This window comes from Suncus etruscus, chromosome 4 (assembly GCF_024139225.1).
Source record: "Suncus etruscus isolate mSunEtr1 chromosome 4, mSunEtr1.pri.cur, whole genome shotgun sequence".
Lineage (NCBI taxonomy): Eukaryota > Metazoa > Chordata > Mammalia > Eulipotyphla > Soricidae > Suncus > Suncus etruscus.
In genome coordinates, this window is record NC_064851.1 from 106808068 (window position 1) to 106828067 (window position 20000).

The following is a 20000-nucleotide window of genomic DNA, read 5'->3' on the forward strand; positions in this document are numbered from 1 at the left end:
TTTGGAAAGCAACTGCAGAGACCCCAGAAAATATTCTTTTTATAAAGGCTTTGTCCTTAAACACTCTGTGGTTAAGAACTACTGTGCTGATCTCTCCTCTGCTAGAAAAAAAAAAAATCACTCCAGGAGGAGGATGGCTGTGGTCCTCAGCCAACTGGAGCTTCAGGGTTTTAATTACCCATAGGGAATTGTGGGCAGGGGCCTTGTTCACAGCTCAGCTCTGCCTGAAGGCATAGCCCAGCTGCTCCTATTAGCATGTGGTTTCAGGGCCTCCCTGGTCACAGCCCTGACTAGTGCCACTGAGCAGAGGCGACCCGGATTCAATGAGCTACTCCACCACAATTTGACTTTGAAATGTCTCCACTCTGAAAACACTCAAATCTTAGAAAAATGAAAGCACAGTGGGGTAAAGATAGTCATGCAATAAGATAGTCAGAAGAATGCTATGTATGTGTATATCAGACTGGACATACACACTGCAGAACATGAATGAGTGAGTGGGTGAGAAAAAGAAGAAGGTAATGGAGGTCTGAGGCTTAGTGAACTCAGGAACAACCTGTAAAAGCAGAAATAGATATTTTTTGGAAGTTGTGATTTGAGTTTTCCAATCTCCTGCAATTTCTAATTATCAACAGCACAGCTAGGTTTGGGTTTAAAAAATAAAATGCCTCGAAAAAGTGCACCAAGGGGTTGAAGGTCTGATTATTTGTTTTGTCCTGGTTTCATTCCTGATACCATCAGGTTCCCTTGAGCACCATTTGGTCTGACCCCTGAGCATAGAGTCAAGAGTAGTCCCTGACACAGCCATGAGTGGTTGATCAAAGACAGCAACAGAATAAAACAAACACACAAGTTCACTGAGAATCAGAGCCTACTGAGCAGGGGTTAGGGTTACGGTGATGGTGGTTTGATCTCTAATATGATTCCCCTGGCATATTGGAGTATAATCCTGGAGGTTCCAGGGTATTGTTATTGGTTCTAGAGTTTGATCCTGTGAGACTGAAGTACCATCAATATGGCCTGAGTAGATCTTGGCAGTGCAATGCCTAACAGCACTGTATCCTTGCAGCTCTTGTACTGAACTTCTGGTCAGATGGGCCAAAAATTCCTTGTTATGATATCTCTGGGTCTCCAGATCACTGTTTGGAAGTTCTCCCTCAAAACAAAAAACAAAATCAAATTTGGCATCCAAAAATAGCATAAGTATATGCTATTCTGGATTTTGGCATTTGGAAGCATTGAAAATGGGTTTGAGTTTAAAATCATCGAAGTCAGAGCCCAGTCATTATGGTTAATGACCTGATGTTGGATAAGCGGATATTTAGCCACATCTAAGAGTTAAGAGTCTCAAGACCCCCCAAAGATTGACAAGTGAGAGGAGAGCTTCTAAGAGCTGCAGATATGCTAGTGCCTGAGGCTGGTGATTCCAATTGAAGGGCCAACGGAAACCAAGAGAATGAAATTCAGATGCACACAGCCCTGGCTCTTTTCCCCCTCATTGCTCAACAGCTCTGTACCCCCTACCTTGTAAACCCACCTCCAAGCACTGAAAACAAAACAGAACGAATTAATGGCCCCACTTCTGTTTCATTATTTATGCCCTTCTCATGTACCACACGAACAAAGGGATCCTCTTTGATGATTATATCTCCAAAGAACATGACTGTGATCATGGTATGTGTTGGGGAACCATAGATAATTAATCAGTCAAACTGAGAGATAGGGGTATGAATAACTTTTGGATTTTGTAGAAGTAAATTTAATGCCGAAAACCTGCTAGGAACTGATTAAACAAATAGCTCAGCATTAAATCAGGGCATCGACTACCGCTGACTGACTGCAGTCTTGATGCCTTTATCCCAAAGAGTAAGGAAATGCTGTGTTTCTGTTGGCTCCATTTGAACTGTGCAGACTCAATTATAAGGGCATTTGCTAAAGATGTTTGCCAGCCATGGAGGTTTCCCCTTATAATCCAATAGGAAACGAACCAGAAATTTATTTTGCCGTATTTTCTCTGTGTAGTAAAATGGTGAGTCACTATCCCAATGAGACTTGGATCTGTAAAACAGAAGGGAAAACTTTTCCAGACTCCTAAACCAATTAATCTCCCAGAAAAGACTGGAAGTTCATTGCCCTCAGACATTCACAATTGACTGTTTAGAAGAAAACTTTGCATGCATTTAAGTTTATTGCTGTTTTGTGGATGACAAAGGAGGATAGGTTCTTTGTCTTCTGCCATCACCATGCAGGTAGAATTCTGAGCAGGTAATATAGAGAGAGGAAATGGGAAGAGAGAAATGAACAACCTTTTGTTTCCTAGAAAAAAGAGAGAGAGAGAGAAACCAACAAAGCTCGGTGTCCTTTTTGTCAAATGAAAGCTCTTCAGAGATGATTGAGCTTGGGGATGCTCCTGTTTGAATTCTGCAGGACGTTATTCTATGTAGCTTTGCTCTGAGTACACCAAAGGATGCCGGGCCTTTTGAAGGTTAAAACTTCTTTCTGGTGCCTAGGGGACCTCTGGGAAGGTATCAGATCCCTGGGAGAAGAACATCCTACTCTTTGCTCAGTGTGAGCTGGATTAAGGAAACCATTTGGATGCCAGCTTATCCTTCGGCCAGAGAAATGGCAGGCCAAGGACATTTGAGTAGAGGAAAGTGAGCTCTAGAAAGAAATGAGGCCGAGTCGCTACAGGGAATGGCAGGCAGGCAATCAATCCCCTTCCTGACAATGCTCACAGAGTGCCCACTGCACTGATTCTTACAATGAATCCGGGATGGCTCTGATTTCCTGTTTTACTGCCCTCTCCACCTTCCCTTCTCTCATTTCCAGCTTCTGCTTTCACTGTCTCACAGAAACACCTTCTGAAAAGGGTGCTGCCCTGTACAGTGAGACCACAGTTTACCAGATAAAGAAAAGGACTCTGGGTTGATCCATCTGTTTCTCCCAATTGACTCTCTTCCTAACATCAGTTCAGTGCCACAGGAAGTAGTGCCTTCACAGTGCTGTCACTCTGGAAAGATAGATTAAAACAATGACCATTTTTAAAAAGATAGATGTGAAGAAAAAAGGTAGGAGGGTCTCTCTGGAAGGTTAGATCAACTAATCAGAGGTGTGGCAAAATAATTTTCATTGGGCCCGGAGAGATAACACAGCGGCGTTTGCCTTGCAAGCAGCCGATCCAGGACCAAAGGTGGTTGGTTTGAATCCCGGTGTCCCATATGTCCCCTGTGCCTGCCAGGAGCTATTTCTGAGCAGACAGCCAGGAGTAACCCCTGAGCACCACCAGGTGTGGCCCCCCCAAAAAAAATTTATTAAGACTATGCTAGTCATCTCATAGATGCTGTCATATTAGATACTGGGTCAACTCCATAGACTCATAGACTCACTCTATTCTTGGAAGAGATGCTAGCTAAGCCACCCAAATTCTTGAATACTCAGGTCTCGTAGCTGAAAAACACTGGGCACCCTTGGAATGGAACAGGCTAAGTTCCAGCCCTGCTAAAGCCCCTGCAGTCACACTCATATCTAATAGTCACTGACTCATCACCAATGACCTAACTTCACTATTCCCCCACTAATCTCTTGCAGAGACACTGTAAAATCACCTCACGAACCATTTCTCCACCCCCAGGTGAATGAGTCTGAATCAGGGTTGCACATGAAATAATGCGGTCCAGGATAAGGATGGAAATATGTATAGAAATATGTATAGTTTGACAGTCTCCTACATCTCCTTTATTAAGCTGCTTGACAGAATAGTTTTTGTTGAGTACAGACACCATTCTCTGGTGGGTCAGTAATCTCAGGCTGCCTGCCCAGGTTTACATGTAAAACAATCTTTACAACTAAGTTGTAAACAACTAAGTTGTAAACAAACAAATAAACAAGCTATGATCTTTATTTATTTATTTATTTATTTTGGTTTTTGGGTCACACCCAGCAGTGCTCAGGGGTTACTCCTGGCTCTATGCTCAGAAATCGCTCCTGGCAGGCTTGGAAGACCATATGGGATGCCGGGATTCGAACCACTGAACTTCTGCATGAAAGGCAAACACCTTACCTTTATGCTATCTCTCCGGGCCCTATGATCTTTATTTTAGGTAAAATAAGGTCTAACCTAACAAGACACCAAACTGACAAAAACTTGAGGTATGGCAGTATGGGGGATGAAAACTCTGGATCTTCTAAATGTTGGGTGGGCAGTGACCTCTGACACCTCCCTTCTCCAAAGTCCCTGGCAGCCACAGCCACATCCCACAGCCACTGCCATTATAACTCAGTTATGTAAATATAATCATTATACTCCAGTTCCATAGATCTTGTAATTCCGAGAGTATATGTGTCTGCATGACACCTCAAAATACCTCAATATTGACACCCCAGTAAAAACTTACCAATTTAGGTATGAAAGTAGCATAGAAGCTTCACAAACAAAAACAATACAGAATGTACCACTAGCAACCAACACCTTAATAACCTTCACACAGTGCATTAATGATCCATTCTGAAGTCGTTTTCCACAAATTTTCTGTTACTGAAGTTAGGTGTTTTTGTTTTGGTTTTGGGTCACACCCAGCAGTGCTCAGGTGTTAACTCCTGGCTCTGTGCTCAGAAATTTTTCCTGACAGGCATTGGTTCCATATGAGATGCTGGGATTCGAACCACTTTCCATCCTGGATCAGCACTTGCAGGGCAAATGCCCTACCACTGTGCTATCTCTCCAGCCCCTGAAGTTAGTTCTTATTGATAATTCCATTATCATGTAGGTGATACATACCAGGTATTATATAGTAAATAATTTTGTACCTGCCAAGGGGGCAGGCTTGGAGGTGTGTGATAAATTGGGGACAATGGTGAAAAGAATGTTACACTGCTGGTGAGATTGGTGTTAGAACTTTGAAGGCCAGAAACAACTGTATTTTGAACAACTTTGTAATTGAAAAAAGATCATAAAAATCATATCAGAACATTTTAAAGGCTTGAGAACAGATAATAAAAGTGATCTTTTGTTTGTTTTTGAGCTTTACTTGGCTATGTTCAGGGCTTACTCCTGACTTGGCATACAGGAATCACTCCTGCCGGTTCAGGGGACCATATGGAATGTCAGGGATCGAACTCAAATTGGCCTTCTGCCAGGCAAGTATCCTCTTCACTGTTCAATCACACTGGCCTTAATAAAAATAATCTTGTACTTGGGTTCACAGGGTCTTCCCTCCTTAAAATGTACAGTAGGATATTTCTTAGATCCTCTCATCGATGTGCAATCACATCTATGGCAACACTATTATTTTACGAATGATGATTTATCCCACTGGTAATTAGCACTAGAGCAATATCCTCTGTCCACATTAACTCCCAAAGTTCCAGAAACAGAGACAGGATGTGGTAATTGCTTGCTAAAGACTGACCTGTTAAGAGAAAGGAAGAGAGTGGTAGGTGTAGCTGTTAAAAGAAGAGGATCACTTCTCATTTATAAATGGAGACTTAGTTCAGCAGCGGACATATTCAGAGTCAAAGTAGTTCCAACAACATGTTGATGGTTTGGTAGCAAAAGTGTATCTGACTTGAAAGCATAAGGTCATGAGTTAGACTCTGCAACTGTCCACATATGTTGAGTGTGGTAGGTGCTGGTTCTACAGTCTGGGACAACCAGCAACACACTATAATGGTGTGTAGAGTATGGCTGTCTGTATGTGTGAGTACCATGTCTAATATGAGCAATCCCTGGCAAGCAGATGTATGCGGATCACAACCAAACATTTGTCATTGCAATAAAAGCAAAAAAAAAAAAAAAAAAAAAAAAAAAAAAAGGAAGACAGAAGTACAGTGGGGGTAAATGAACTTTAAAAAGAAACAAAATCTGTTTCCAATGCTTAAGGATACTCTGGATTCCATAAAATCTTTCATCACTGGGTTATAATTACACATGCCAAGAGCAGCTCCAACCTTCCGAAGAAGAAATAATACAAAAGGAAATGGGACGATGCTTCTGCATAAAATCTAACATTCATTACATGCCTCATCAAAACAGCTTCACATTTTTACCTTTCCCTTTACAAGTAAACTATTTCAAGTAACCTGACTGCAAGCAATTTCTATACACCAGACAGCACTTAGAAAGCTTATATATTTAACAAGAACGAAAAGAAACTAATGGCATTCTTAAGAGTGCTTTTTGCTCAGAAGAGCTTGAAGCAAAGTAGTGAGAAAGACACATCTGGAGAGAGGATGCTAGGCTTCTCTGGGGGTCCAGGGGTACAGCCCCACCCAGTGTGCCACACAGGAGGTGTGCTACAGAAGCTAGTTTGGGGTCAACTAAAACAACTGGGGTCTCAGTTCTTCTACGCGGGTTTGGTTCCCGAATGTTCCAATGGGCACCCAATTATGATTCCCCTAAGGTACTCAGGGAACGAGCAGTTTGGAACCAGCTTCCTTCCCATTGGGAAGGCTCACTTATTCTGATTGGTTGAAAGTTCTGGAGGGGCAGAATACATGTGGGGAACCCTTGGGAGTGTTTCTGTTCCTCCATGTTAATGAAGATTAAGGTGTAAGAACTTGCAGAGATCAGTTGAACAGATAATTAATGATGATTGATGATTTACTTTTAATTTATACCCCCCAATTAATTTCGGTTAAAAGACCCAGATGCTGGAAACTTCTGAGGTCCTAAAACCAATGAGTGCTGAACATGGACTCATAAAGTCCCCACCTGCCTTCCGAGTGGCCAATATTCTCCATCGGATAATTTGCATTAGGTGGATATTGAAAGAGAAAGCACCATCTGCTAAGGAGGATTGCTTGATTTTCTTCTCCTCAAAGATGGAGTTTCATCTTGACCAGTATCCTGAAAGTCTTTTTACTGTTCTGTCTTGGATGCTTCCTTGAACAAAGCTACCTAAACACTTGACACTGCTATTTTACTTAATAAAATTACTTTATTTTTGTGCTTTGGGCTCCTATATTGATGTTTGTTTATCCCATCCATGCCATCATCTTGGACCTGTCTGTTTTTCTCTTTGAATCTCCATTTAAACCCCCTCCTCCCAACCCCCTACCCTCCCCCACACACTCCTACAGCACCTGGGTCTCCTCTGACAGCCACCAGGGTGGCCGAATGACAGACGTATTGTGTGGGCAGAATTATTCCAAATTTCAGGCCATAAATCCTGCCGAAGGAAGCACATCAGCAGTTTTCTCCCTTTTGCCAGCACAGCAGGGCCAGTGGGGCGGGAGTTGACATGGCTTTGTGCAGAAGAGGCAGGCCGGTCCCACAGCAAATGATAAGACTGTTTACAAGTGGTAAATTTAAGGCCTTTATGGATCCTTGGACTTTATCTCCCAGAGGATGGACCAGGCTTGCAAAGAAGAGCCGTGCTACTGGCCTGAGAGTGTACAAAAGCTTAATATTTGATTTGCTGACCCAGCCAGGGGAAGAGCACTGATCACTGGGCATCTCAAGGGCCCCTTCCCAATGGGGACAGAATATACCTGTACACAGAAGGAAACCTCAGCAATTCTTGGGTAAAAACAGACATGTCGTGTCTCTGAGTATGTACCCTAGATTCTTGTCTAGATGACTAAACATTTGCTCCTTTTCTTTTTTTTTTCTTCATTTTTATTTCCATGGCTGAGAGGAAACAGCATTGAAAAGAAAAGGCAACTGCTCCCAACCCACACCTCCTCCAGGCAAAAATCACTTGCCAAAAGCTCTCAACAGATGATAATCAAGTAAACATCATCAATAAGCATGAAAAATATTTTAAAAAAATCAGTGCCACTTTCCCCATAGGGTTTATCTCATTCAACACTGACTCCCTAAAAATGTAATAGCTCAGGCCAGAGAGATAGCATGAAGGTAAGGCTTTGCCTTGCATGTAGAAGGATGGTGATTCGAATCCCAGCATACCATATGGTCCCCCGTGCCTGCCAGGGGTGCTTTCTGAGCGTAGAGCCAGGAGTAACCCCTGAGCATTGTCGGATGTGATCCAAGAAACAACAACAAAATAAATAAATAAATATAATAGCCCTAGCATTTTATGTTTACATTTATGCATGCTTTATATTTCTCATCACAATCAATGATAGGAGTGAAACACTGACAGTGCCAGGCTGTGGGTGAACAGGGAAAACCTAAGGGGAATAAACATGGACCAGAGAGAGGAGTTTTCATATCAAGCAGATGCAGAGCCACAATCAGAAATGCAATTGCGGTGCTATGATAACGTTTCTTTTGAGAAGAGAAGAATACATACATTTAAAGATTTTCATTCATAATTAAGTGACCTTCAAGCTTCCCAATATACATGGGAAAACATGAAGCACCCCATGGTTCTCTGCCTCGCTCTGTTTTCCTTTGACTTTTCGCTTCCATTTTCACTGTTGCTCCTCTCTTCTCGTATCCTGCTGGTACAATAAGTTGGCACAGTAAGGAGGTGTTTTACCCCTGGATGTGCATGGCCTGCTGCAGATCTCCTCTCAATAGCGGCTGCACTTCTCTCTTGTCAAAGTAAGCCAATGTTTGCTTTACCTCTCTATGTTAAACAGATCTGGGGCTTTATTTTTAATTTACCAGTCTTCAGGTTTAATGCAAAACAAACTCTTTTGTTAATCCTCTCCTCTCCCCACCCCCATCCCACACACTTACATATTCTATCTCCATGAATGACTCCATGTGGTTCAACAGATCACAGCGGGCACCCTCGTAGGTTGCATCCGATTCTCACTGTATCGCAGGAACCCCAGATCTCTATATTTTATGATCACACAGGAAATGCATTTATCAGCAAGAATAAGAGATGTCTAGGAAGGGATGTCCGTAAATACTTTGACATTGCAAAGGCTGAGCCCTAGTTAAATCTGGGAAATGTCATTAAGCAAAAAATATGGACAGTTTGGTTCAATTCAAGCTCTGATTATATTTAAAAAGGTGAAAGGAGGAAGGAAGGAAGGAAGGAAGGAAGGAAGGAAGGAAGGAAGGAAGGAAGGAAGGAAGGAAGGAAGGAAGGAAGGAAGGAAGGAAGGAAGGAAGGAAAGAAGGAAGGAAGGAAGGAAGGAAGGAAAGAGGGAAAGAAAGAGATAAAGAAAGAAAGGAAGAAAGAGAAGAAAGAAGAAAGAGAAAGAAGAAAGAAAGAAAGAAGAAAGGAGAAAGAAAGAAAGAAAGAAAGAAAGAAAGAAAGAAAGAAAGAAAGAAAGAAAGAAAGAAAGAAAGAAAGAAAGAAAGAAAGAAAGAAAGAAAGAAAGGAAGGAAGGAAGGAAGGAAGGAAGGAAGAAAGGAAGGAAGGAAGGAAGAGAGAGAGAAAGAAAGAAAAAGACTAGGCAGCAAGAGCTGACAGCTCCAATCTCCATGACTGAGGAATACCCAGTTTGCATTTGTAGCACAAAAGCTAATGACCCTATTAACTCTCATTTGTTTTCTTATAAGCCCGGAACAATCCCTTCCACAGGTACCCCTTTGATGTTCAAAATTAAGATTCCTAGAAGCTTGAGAAATTAAATGCTCAAGAAGGTCAATTATACAATAGTTGCCTTAAATGACACTCCCATGTAGCTCTAAATTGCCCCCCCCACCCCCATGAACAGATGAACACAAACACGCTGAGATTACTATTCAACACATTCACACCCTCCTCCTGATCTGGCTTGGCTGAGATGAAGAGCTTGAATGACGGTACCTGCCTGTGTGTCTGTCTGTGTAAGAGAGGAGGACTTAATTAAAATGAGCCAAAGACTCCAAGCTAATGTAAGAACTGGAACCTCTATCCCAAACATGAATACGGTGATAAAAAAAAAAATCTATATAAAAGGGCAGATTCTGATTTAAAAAAAAGACAAAAAACAAAGACAAAAACAAAACAAAACCCCAAAACAAAACAAAACAAAAAACAGCAGAGGATTATTCGATTCTCACTTGCAAAGCCCCGGGTGGTAAAGAATTTAGTGCACAGGAAAGCCGAGGCGAACCATTCCTGTTTTTCCCTGTGGTTCAGACATCAGCACTATCAGGAAATAGTTGTGAAGCGGCAAAAAACATCCTGGTTATTGGAAAATAAATGAACAAACCAATTGTAAGACAATCAGAATGTGCTAGGGGAATAAAGCCTGCACTAGATGTGTGTTCGGTGCAGACAGAGGGGTTTTGAGTCAGTAGCATTACTGTAATAACAGGCAACAAAGCATCTTGCAGAGGGTTGAGCGGGGTCTGCTAACTTTTATGTTCTCTTTTCAAGCTGAACACAATCTCTGCATGCCCCCCACTCTCTCTCTCTCTCTCCTTCCTTCTCTTGTTCTCCCTGACACTCTCAACTGAGGTGCCCATTCTCTGAACCTGGGGCATTTCTTTCCTGGATAGGATCTTATTGACCTTTAGAAAAGATTAATGATGACAAACAGGTAAACATTGCTTCTAGGACACTAGATGCTGAAAAGTGAGGGAGACATCAGAACACAGCTAATGAGTTGAAATGCCCATTTCTGATCTGATTTCATAACTCGACTCATCCTCTCTGTTTCATTGACTGTCAGAACTAGGGGTTTCAATTCTCACCCACTTTTTACTCTCTGTCCAGTTAACAAAAATTTCCCAGCCTGTATAATTGTAACTCATTGATTAATCTGAAAACATGACAGTGTACAAAAGTGGAAGAGGCATCCTGGAATTTTCAAGTAGATTAAGATGATTGAAAAGGGGAAAGCCTGTCTACAATTGGGTCATGTGGAGTGCAGAACCTTTAAACTCAGGTTGCAAAGACTTGAACCCCTCCTGTGTGACTCAGTAACTATGCCGAGGTCTTTGTTCACTTACCTGGACTGATAACAGTGATACCATTTGTCTAGAATTTATACTTGGAGAAGTGTGTCTGGCTTTCTAAACAGATTATTTTGCTGCTTTCTTAGACGGTTTCCAAAACTCTGGTAGGTCTGATAAAGATTTCCTGGCTCCCAGGAAAAATCCTGACTCTCAGGCTGAAAGGACAGAGGTGCCCCCCCCACCCCACCCACACACACACCACTCGACCTTAAATGGACACACCACCTACCTCAAATAAACACATTTTTGCCTTCCCCAAGGGTCAAAGCAATTTCAAAACCATGGTCTCTCCATTTTCTAAATGATTTCCTAGAGAGAAAAACCTCTGTCTTAACATATATTTTATTCAGAGGAACACTCAAACCATTCGCTACTAATTTTCATTCCCCCCCCTTTTTTTTTCTGTAAGAAACTTTCGAGCCATGATTAGAGGGAGCGATATAAGGACGTTAAATGCTCGGAATCTATGACAACCTTCCTTGCGAGCCTGGAATTTTTCACACGATGCTAATAAGGTCAGCACCGAACAAGGCAGTGAACCAAAGCTTGAAATTTAAAATAAAATTTTACTGCTACTCCAATTTCCAAAATGGAATTATAAATCTTCTATCCTCATAGGAACAGATACCAATGGTCTGAGGTTGCACCTGAAAGCTGTACTTTAAATTTCCAGACCCTCCTCTCTATCACATTTTTGAAGTAAGAGTGTTTATTATTTTACGAACTCAGCTTCCTTATTTTATAACTCAACTGTAGAATCTATTCTTTAAGCAAGAGGACTGGTCCCTGCTGGATACTGGCAATATTTCTTTTCTTTGTTTCTAAAGATTAATCTGAATTTCCGGTTTGATGCTGAGAATTATTTCCTAGTGTGCTTTCTTTGAAGTCAGTTTGGCCATGTTCACTACAAGGATCACAGCTAGCCAAAAGTTTTCCAGCTTGGCCTGGCCACTTTCTTGCTGTATTATAATAGATCCTTTAAAGAGCATGAAGTTTGGATAGAAATAAGGACGGATAGAAGAAGACAAACAGTGGGTGACTGGGGGTGAGGTTTAGTGGCACGACTCAAATCTTGCAGATTTGAAATCTGGGCTTAATCCCCAACAATTTAAAAAGGAAAGAAGTAAACTAAAGTACCTATAGTGAAACTTTCTATTACAAAAGTTGGTTATTACTTTTTGTTTTGTTTTTTAAATCCAATTATGAAATTTTCTGTAGCTTATTATATTGATGGTGTAGAACTATCAATATGAAGTGCTTTATAATTTTGATATTAGACTAAAAAGATGGTGATAAAAATGTTCTATTCTAGAGCCCGGAGAGATAGCATAGCGGTGTTTGCCTTGCAAGCAGCCGATCCAGGACCTAAGGTGGTTGGTTCGAATCCTGGTGTCCCATATGGTCCCTGTGCCTGCCAGGAGCTATTTCTGAGCAGACAGCCAGGAGTAACTCCTGAGCACCGCCGGGTGTGGCCCAAAAACCAAAAAAGAAGAAAAAAAAGTTTTATTCTTTCACTCCTGTTGTATTTATTCACTCAAAGTTGACTTAAATTATTTTACTTTATTGATTTTTTTTTTATCACAATTGATCCAATGGACTTACTTTTATCCCAGGTTAAAAAGTATCAGTGTGCTTTTAACTTGGGGGCCATACTCAGTAGTGCTACTCAGGTACTACTCCTGGCTTTGTATTCAGGGATTATTATTAGTGGTTCTCAGGGAACCATGCACAGTGCAAGCAATTGAACTCAATTCAGTTACATACAAAGAACATACTTACTCTTAGGCAAAAGGAATTTCCTTTCTAATTTCCCCCATACTTGATGTCTATGCAAAATCAAAAGCAAACAAACAAAAAACAAAAAAAAAAAAAAACCTCGCCATACCAGCCCCCTATTTTTTTTTTAAATTCATACTTACAGCTACCAGACAGGGGTCCCACCTGTTACCCTCCCCAACTTCCTGACTCTCTCACCTGGAGAGGGAGACCCTCCCATAGCTGGGAGGGGTCTATGTTTGGTAATTTAAGCGGTTGCTTGGGGGTAGGGTGAGATACAGGCTCAGCAAGGAAGATGCAGCATGGAGAAATGAGAGACAGGATAGATGCAAGAGCAGGAAAGAGGCTGCTTAGCTTAGAAGCCGTGTGAGGTATGCACGTGACAGTTAGGGCCTAAATAAAGCTGTGTGTCTCCTGACTTCTACTGACTGTCTGTGGGTCATTTCTTCACCATCACCCAGATGGTGAGCCTCCGTAGGGACTGCAGGCACCTTGCTGAACCGAGAAAGGCCTCACCACCCATCCACCACCATCAAGGACTTAATAATTAATATTTAATGCAAAACCCTCCCACTTTCTTTTTTTCCTTTGTTTTTAATCAGAGCCATAGAACATGAATTATCTTGTTCTGCCTCATATTTCTTCTTCTTCTTCTTCTTCTTCTTCTTCTTCTTCTTCTTCTTCTTCTTTCTTCTTCTTCTTCTTCTTCTTCTCCTTCTTCTTCTTCTTCTTCTTCTTCTTCTTCTTCTTCTTCTTCTTCTTCTTCTTCTTCTTCTTCTTCTTCTTCTTCTTCTTCTTCTTCTTCGGGGAGCCACACCCCGTGATACTCATGGAGTTACTTATAACATCTGGGCTATGCACTCAGAAATTGCTCCTGGCTTGTGGGATCATATGAGACACTGTGGATTGAATCCAGGTCCGTCCTGGGTCAGCCACTTGTAAGGCAAATGTCCTATCACTGTGCTATCACTTTGGCCCCTATTCTGCCTCATATTTCTATGTCTTCCTATAAACTGAGAAAAAAAAAAGTGAATGGTACTCAGGACAAAGCAGTCTCATGAGCATTGAGTGGAAATAAAAAATGATCAGTCTTAAATACCCAATTCAAAGCTAATAACAATGGAATCAAAAGACCCAAACTACAACAAGCTATACACAAAAGGAACCTGTTACACTAGCAATCCAGGGGGCTAAGGATGGAGGTATGGGATGCATGCTGGGAACAGTGGAGGAGGGAGGTCATCATTGGTGGTGGGAATGGCCTGAATTCACTCTCACTATGTACCTTAAATATAATTGTGAAAGACTTGTAATTCACATTGGTCTAAAAAAAAAATTTAAAAATCAAAGAATGTGCCTAAAATCTTCTAGAGATAAGATTAATGGATAAAAAACCTAAAATTGGGGCCGGAGAGATAGCATGGAGGTAAGGCGTTTGCCTTTCATGCAGAAGGTCATTGGTTCGAATCCCGGCGCCCCATATGGTCCCCCGTGCCTGCCAGGAGCAATTTCTGAGCCTGGAGCCAGGAATAACCCCTGAGCACTGCCGGGTGTGACCCAAAAACCAAAAAAAAAAAAAAAAAAAAAAAAAAAAAAAAAAAAAACTAAAATTATATTCTTGTTAATATGTTTAATTTATAAAAATATTGTTTTTATTATTAGAATTTTTGGTTGGGATCAAGCTAGGACCCATTTTCACATGGTATGTCCAGACTTTCCTTCCTCTTTTTTAAATCTTTTATTGGGGTGTCCCACACCGTGATCCTCAGGGGTTATTCTTGATTCTGGAATCATAAATCACTCCCGGTAGTGAATGAGATCATATGGGATGCTGGGGATCAAACCTGGGTAGGCTACATCCAAGACAAGAGCCTTCCCCACTATACTATTTCAGTGGCCCCATTTTCATCTTTCATTTGTAGTTGTGACAATGCAAGTTCCACACACTTGGTTGAAGAGACCTGAGACTGCTCAACTGCTTCTGTTATTGGGGATCCCTAATGAAGTGCCCCCCGTATTCTCACTGTATGTGGGATGATGATGGGAGTTGAACTCAAGGTCTTGAGCTTTCAAAGCAGCTGCAATACCTCTGAGTTGTTCCTTTTTTCCCACTTCCAATTGAAATAAGATCTGTTTCTACTTTCTCTTCTACTTAGTAAAGATAAACTATATAACTCTACAGAAAGAGTGAAGCTCAATTATATTTGAAAAGCATTTCTGTTGTCTATGACTATGTAAAGTACTCAATCAAAACCTTTGGAATGATGAAGAACTTGCCTAAGGATGTCTACAAACCTTGCACAGAGTTTAGTTAGGCTGCAGAGCCTCGGGAGAGTCTGATTCAGAATCCACGAACTGATTCAAAATGCTTCAAATGATGCAGAAAAATGGCTTTAGAGGCATTTGCTCCTACAGGCAACTTTGAGCAACTTTTGGGCAAGTCCTCTTTAACCTGAAAGCTGCAGGAAAATATCAAATAAAAATAAATCAAAAATAAATACAATAAAAACCCAAAGGAACACTTTCTTTATAAGGGGGATTTAAGGTATTTAAATGCCATGGCTTGTTCATTCACTTATATTTCTGCTCATTTCACAATTATAGTCTCAAAAAGAAGGCAAGGCCATTTAATTAGTATCATTCTACAGCTGCTCCTTAATAAATCAAGATGATAAATATGTCTAATTCCCATCCCAGGCTATTTCCAATCTCCATGATTCTAGATTTGTGCATCTGATGCACTTCATAGGTGCAGGAAGTGAATTAATACCAGGGTGGAAGAGTCAAATGTGCTTCACAATTTGTTATTTATGATTGCATGTTCCTTCTAAAAATTCTTGCAATTGTCGTGGGGAGTGTCTGCAGAGACACAATTGCAGAAATGAGGTCTGGTTTCTAGATATGGGGGCAGGAGCCGGAGTCTGGGAGATGAATATCTTCACAGAGTCACCTGGAGATGTTCCTAAATATTGAGTTGTTCTTACAAAGATGAGCTTCCTCTCAGAGGGTGCAGAAGAGGAGACAATGACAGAAACAAGTATGAGAGTCTACACTGTAATCCTTAGTAAATGCACTTTGTTAAAAAGACATATCCATGCAATGCATTGTAATGTGTCAGAGAAATCTCTACCATTCTCTTCCTATTGCATTCTCTCGTGGTGTTTTCTAATTTGAAACAAGTGTTCTGTTTTTTCTCCTGTCCCTGTAAACCAGGAGGAGAAATATGAGAAGATGGAGAAAAAGACCTAGTCCTAGGCATTACCAGTAAGTGACAAAACCATTTCAAAGAAAAGGACAAGGGAAAAAAAGGATGCTAGGATTTGAAGCTGGGATAGAAACAGTGATGAGATGAAGCAATAGACAAAGGGGGAAGGCAAAGATAGCACATGATGGAGGTGGTATGGTGGCCAGACATGAGCTTTGTTGTGCTGAGAACCAACTATGCACAATGAAGAGTGAGCCAGCAGGATCTGCTGATAGAAGAGCACTGTAGGATTCTGCTCTAGAATCTGAACTTCTCCTAGAGCAGGGGATCCTCAGGTCTTCGGGCCACATGTGACCCACTGAGGACATTTATCTAGCCCACTTGGTGTTTTTATTGCCACTGCCTGGGAGCAGTATGCATGTATGGGATGTTCGCCTGCACTCTCCGACTCCCCTCCTTTTCTCTGTCTCTAGACTTCTCTCAGTATCAGGCCAGGGTCCTCAAACTATGGCCCTTGGGCCACTATTATTCATTTGTTTTTCTAAACTATAGTCCATCCCTCCAACTGTCTGAAGGACAGTGAACTGACCCCCTGTTTAAAAAGTTTAAGGACTGCTGCACTAGGCTGTTAGAGAGTTGTGGGAGAAGGGTACTAAATTCCAGTGGTCTCCCTGTTTACTCAAAGTAGATTCTGGGAGGCTCTTGAGTCCCTCCTAGCACAGATCAGACTAGCACTGGTCTCAGAACCATCAATCTCTGGATGGTGTCATTTGAAAGTATCTTCCTGTGCTGATTCTATTTATTCCTCACCCAGAGCCAAAGAAAAATTTCTATTTAGAAATTTTCTATTTAGAAGACAATCTCCATTGAGAAGGGAATGCCATTAGTAATGACTCAGAAAGCTTTTTTTTATTATTATTAAATAAGAATCTTTGAGGGGCTGGAGAGATAGCATGGAGGTAAGGCGTTGGCCTTTCATGAAGAAGGTGATTGGTTCGAATCCCGGCATCCCATATGGTCCCCGAGCCTGCCAGGAGCAATTTCTGAGCATGGGGCCAGGAGTAACCCCTGAGCTCTGCAGGTGTGACCCAAAACAAACAAACAAAACAAAACAAAACAAAAATAGAATCTTTGATTTAAAAATTTATAAATAAGGGGCCGGAGAGATAGCATGGAGGTAAGGCATTTGCCTTTCATGCAGGAGGTCATCGGTTCGAATCCCGGCGTCCCATATGGTACCCCGTGCCTGCCAGGAACAATTTCTGAGCCTGGAGCCAGGAATAATCCCTGAGCACTGCCGGATGTGACCCAAAAACCACAAAAAAAATTTATAAAGAAGATTTATGTATTTTTAAATGTCATGATTTTCAACAAAAGCATTTTTATAACTTGAAAGCATTAAGATTTATAAAGTTATTCATCATTGAGATTGAGGCATACAATAAATAGTTCAGCACCAAACCCACCATCAGTGTCAACTTCCCTCCCAATGTTTCCAGACTCCTTCCCATCCATGCCCCCCAACTGCCATTATTACAGGCATACCATTATTACAGGCATGCTTTTAAGTTTAGTTGGGAAATTCGGGTTTCATGATTCCAGTGTTGTTGATGCCGTGGTTTGGATATTCAGTCTGTCATTCCTTAATTTAGTTCTGTCTGTTCTTCCTTCATCAATGCACCTAAATCTCCTTGGTCCCTGTCCACCATTGTTTCACATCTGTCCTCCTCCTCCTCCTCTTCTAATTTTCTTCTTTTCCTCACTATACCCTGGAAGTGTAGCTCTTTCTGGGCAAGAACAACAAGGGAGTTTAAAGGGAGTCAGATTTCAGTGTGTCCAGTCAATACCCAATTAATAGGCTAGCAGGGATTTGGGAAAATAATATAAGGGAGCTGAGAATTTGGACCATCACCTGTTCCAGCAGGGTCATTAGAGACCTGTCTGAGAAGCCCCATGTTGGAGCGAGCAGGAGAGACAAATCCCAAAGGGGTCTAGCAAGCATGAATTTCCCCCCCACCCCCATTTTCCCTGTACCTTTGCATCTGGATGGAAAGAAGGGACAACTCTAAATACAGAAATTCTTCCTCTGTACTTCATAGAGCATCATAGAACCCTTATTCTGGGTCATTCTATTCAGAAAGTTTTGAACTCTAAAGCCATTCATGTATGATATGTAATTTCAAGTATGAAGTTACCTGCTTCAAAATAATAAGAAAGTGGGGCCGGAGAGATAGCATGGAGGTAAGGCATTTGCCTTTCACGCAGAAGGTGATTGGTTCGAATCCGGGCACCCCATATGGTCCCTGAGCCTGCCAGGAGTGATTTCAGAGCCTGGAGCCAGGAATAACTCCTGAGCACTGCCGGGTGTGACCCAAAAACCAAAATAATAATAATAATAATAATAATAATAAGAAGAAGAAGAAGAAGAAGAAGAAGCATGGGGCCAGAGTGGTGGTGCAGAGCAGTAAGGCGTGGTTCAATCCCCCGGTGTCCCATATGGTCCCCCAAGCCAGGAGCGATTTCTGGACGCATAGCCAGGAGTAACCCCCTGAGTGTCACTGGGTGTGGCCCCCCCAAAACAAACCAAAAAAAATAATAAGCTTAAAATAAGCTTATTTAGGATTATTAATACAATGATGCACCTTTGAACTATCCTTTACTCTGTGTTGGTGACTGATGCACCTTTAGTATAATTTATTTCTTTAAAAAAAAAAAACATCTCTTGGAATCTGAACCCAGACCTGAGGATGCTAGCATGAAGAAAGAAAGAAAGAAGCAAAATGGTGTCCCAGAGACTTCTGTCTAGGTCACTTCATGTTGAAGCAATGGGCACAAGGTGGTGACAGATATTTTATGAGGTAAGTCTGAGCTCCTAAACACATACAGGGATGTGAATCAATAAGGGGTTCATTAAAATAGCAACTGATAAAAAAGAAAACAACACAAAGAAACTAGCATGAATATGCTTAGTAAAGGTGCTTCTTTGGAGACTAAGTCAACAATAACCTATGTAGAGATGCACTGAGCACTAAGCAGACAGCTCTGGGATACATGGAGAATCTCCCCAAGGTGGATTTTACTTTTTTGCTTTAAACATCTTAAATTGTTCAGTATAGGCAAAGAGTCAGTGTCTTAGCTTTGGCTTTAAAATCCCCACATATAACACCAACACTTAAAAGCAAGAAGAAAACAAGGTAACATATTTCCTCTGCACTCACATGCCCCACCTCCTAGGATCTGCCTTTCCAGACTCCACCTGTCCAACTGTCAGGCTGCCACTCTGGCCCCTGTGGTGGCATCAAATACAACTCCCACATAGGGCACTTATCACCCCCCTGCCACTCACATCCAGAGGAGATGATGCCAGGCTCTACAGTGAGATAGAATGTTGAGGCAGATCAAGCTTGAAAGGAGGAAAGTGAGCATTTAATGAGGGGCTTTGCTCACATCTGCTCTCTGGCATTCGGGTTTCCTTTCCTTTCACTACTAACTCTGATGCCACAGAAATGCATTCAAGGGCCATGTAAGTCTACATACTTTCGATTTAAGGAGAGGCCCTGGGTCTGCCCCCCCTTCATGTGCTCCCCGGGGTTCAAGAAAACATTGCATTTTCCTGTCTTCCTGCCTAAAAGCTGTCCGTTTCCTTGAGCTGGCTCTCAACCCCATCACCTCTGTAAATTTCATCCTGTGTGTGGCTTTGACCATGACTGACAGCTTTTCAAGTCTGGAATGAGAGTAAGGCAGCTGGCAAGCTCTTTTTCCTCCCTTCTGATGCCTTCTTCTGCCCTAAATAATGCCCTCCTGCTGGCTGCCAGGCACCTGCTAGATGGCCAGTTCTGCAGGAGAAAAATCAAACAACAGTAGTGAACAGACTTTCATAAAACACATGGTTTGGGCCAGAGCTATAGTTCAATGTAGTTTAAAACAGTTGCCTTGCACACAGCCACTTTAGTTTAATCTCTGGCATTCATATGCTCCCCAAACATGGCCTGGAGTGGTTCCTGAGTGCAGAGCCAGAAGTGAGCCCTGAGCACTGTAAGACCCCCAAACAAACAAATAGAAAATGATAGGAGCATTACAACTTTCTCTAAAGAGGGAAATAATGAGTTGAGAACAAAAAGTAAGCAGAATGGAATGGAAGGCCAAAGAATTATATAGACCCAACAATGACCAACTGTTTTTAAGAGGTAGGGAAAACGTGTGTGGTGAGAA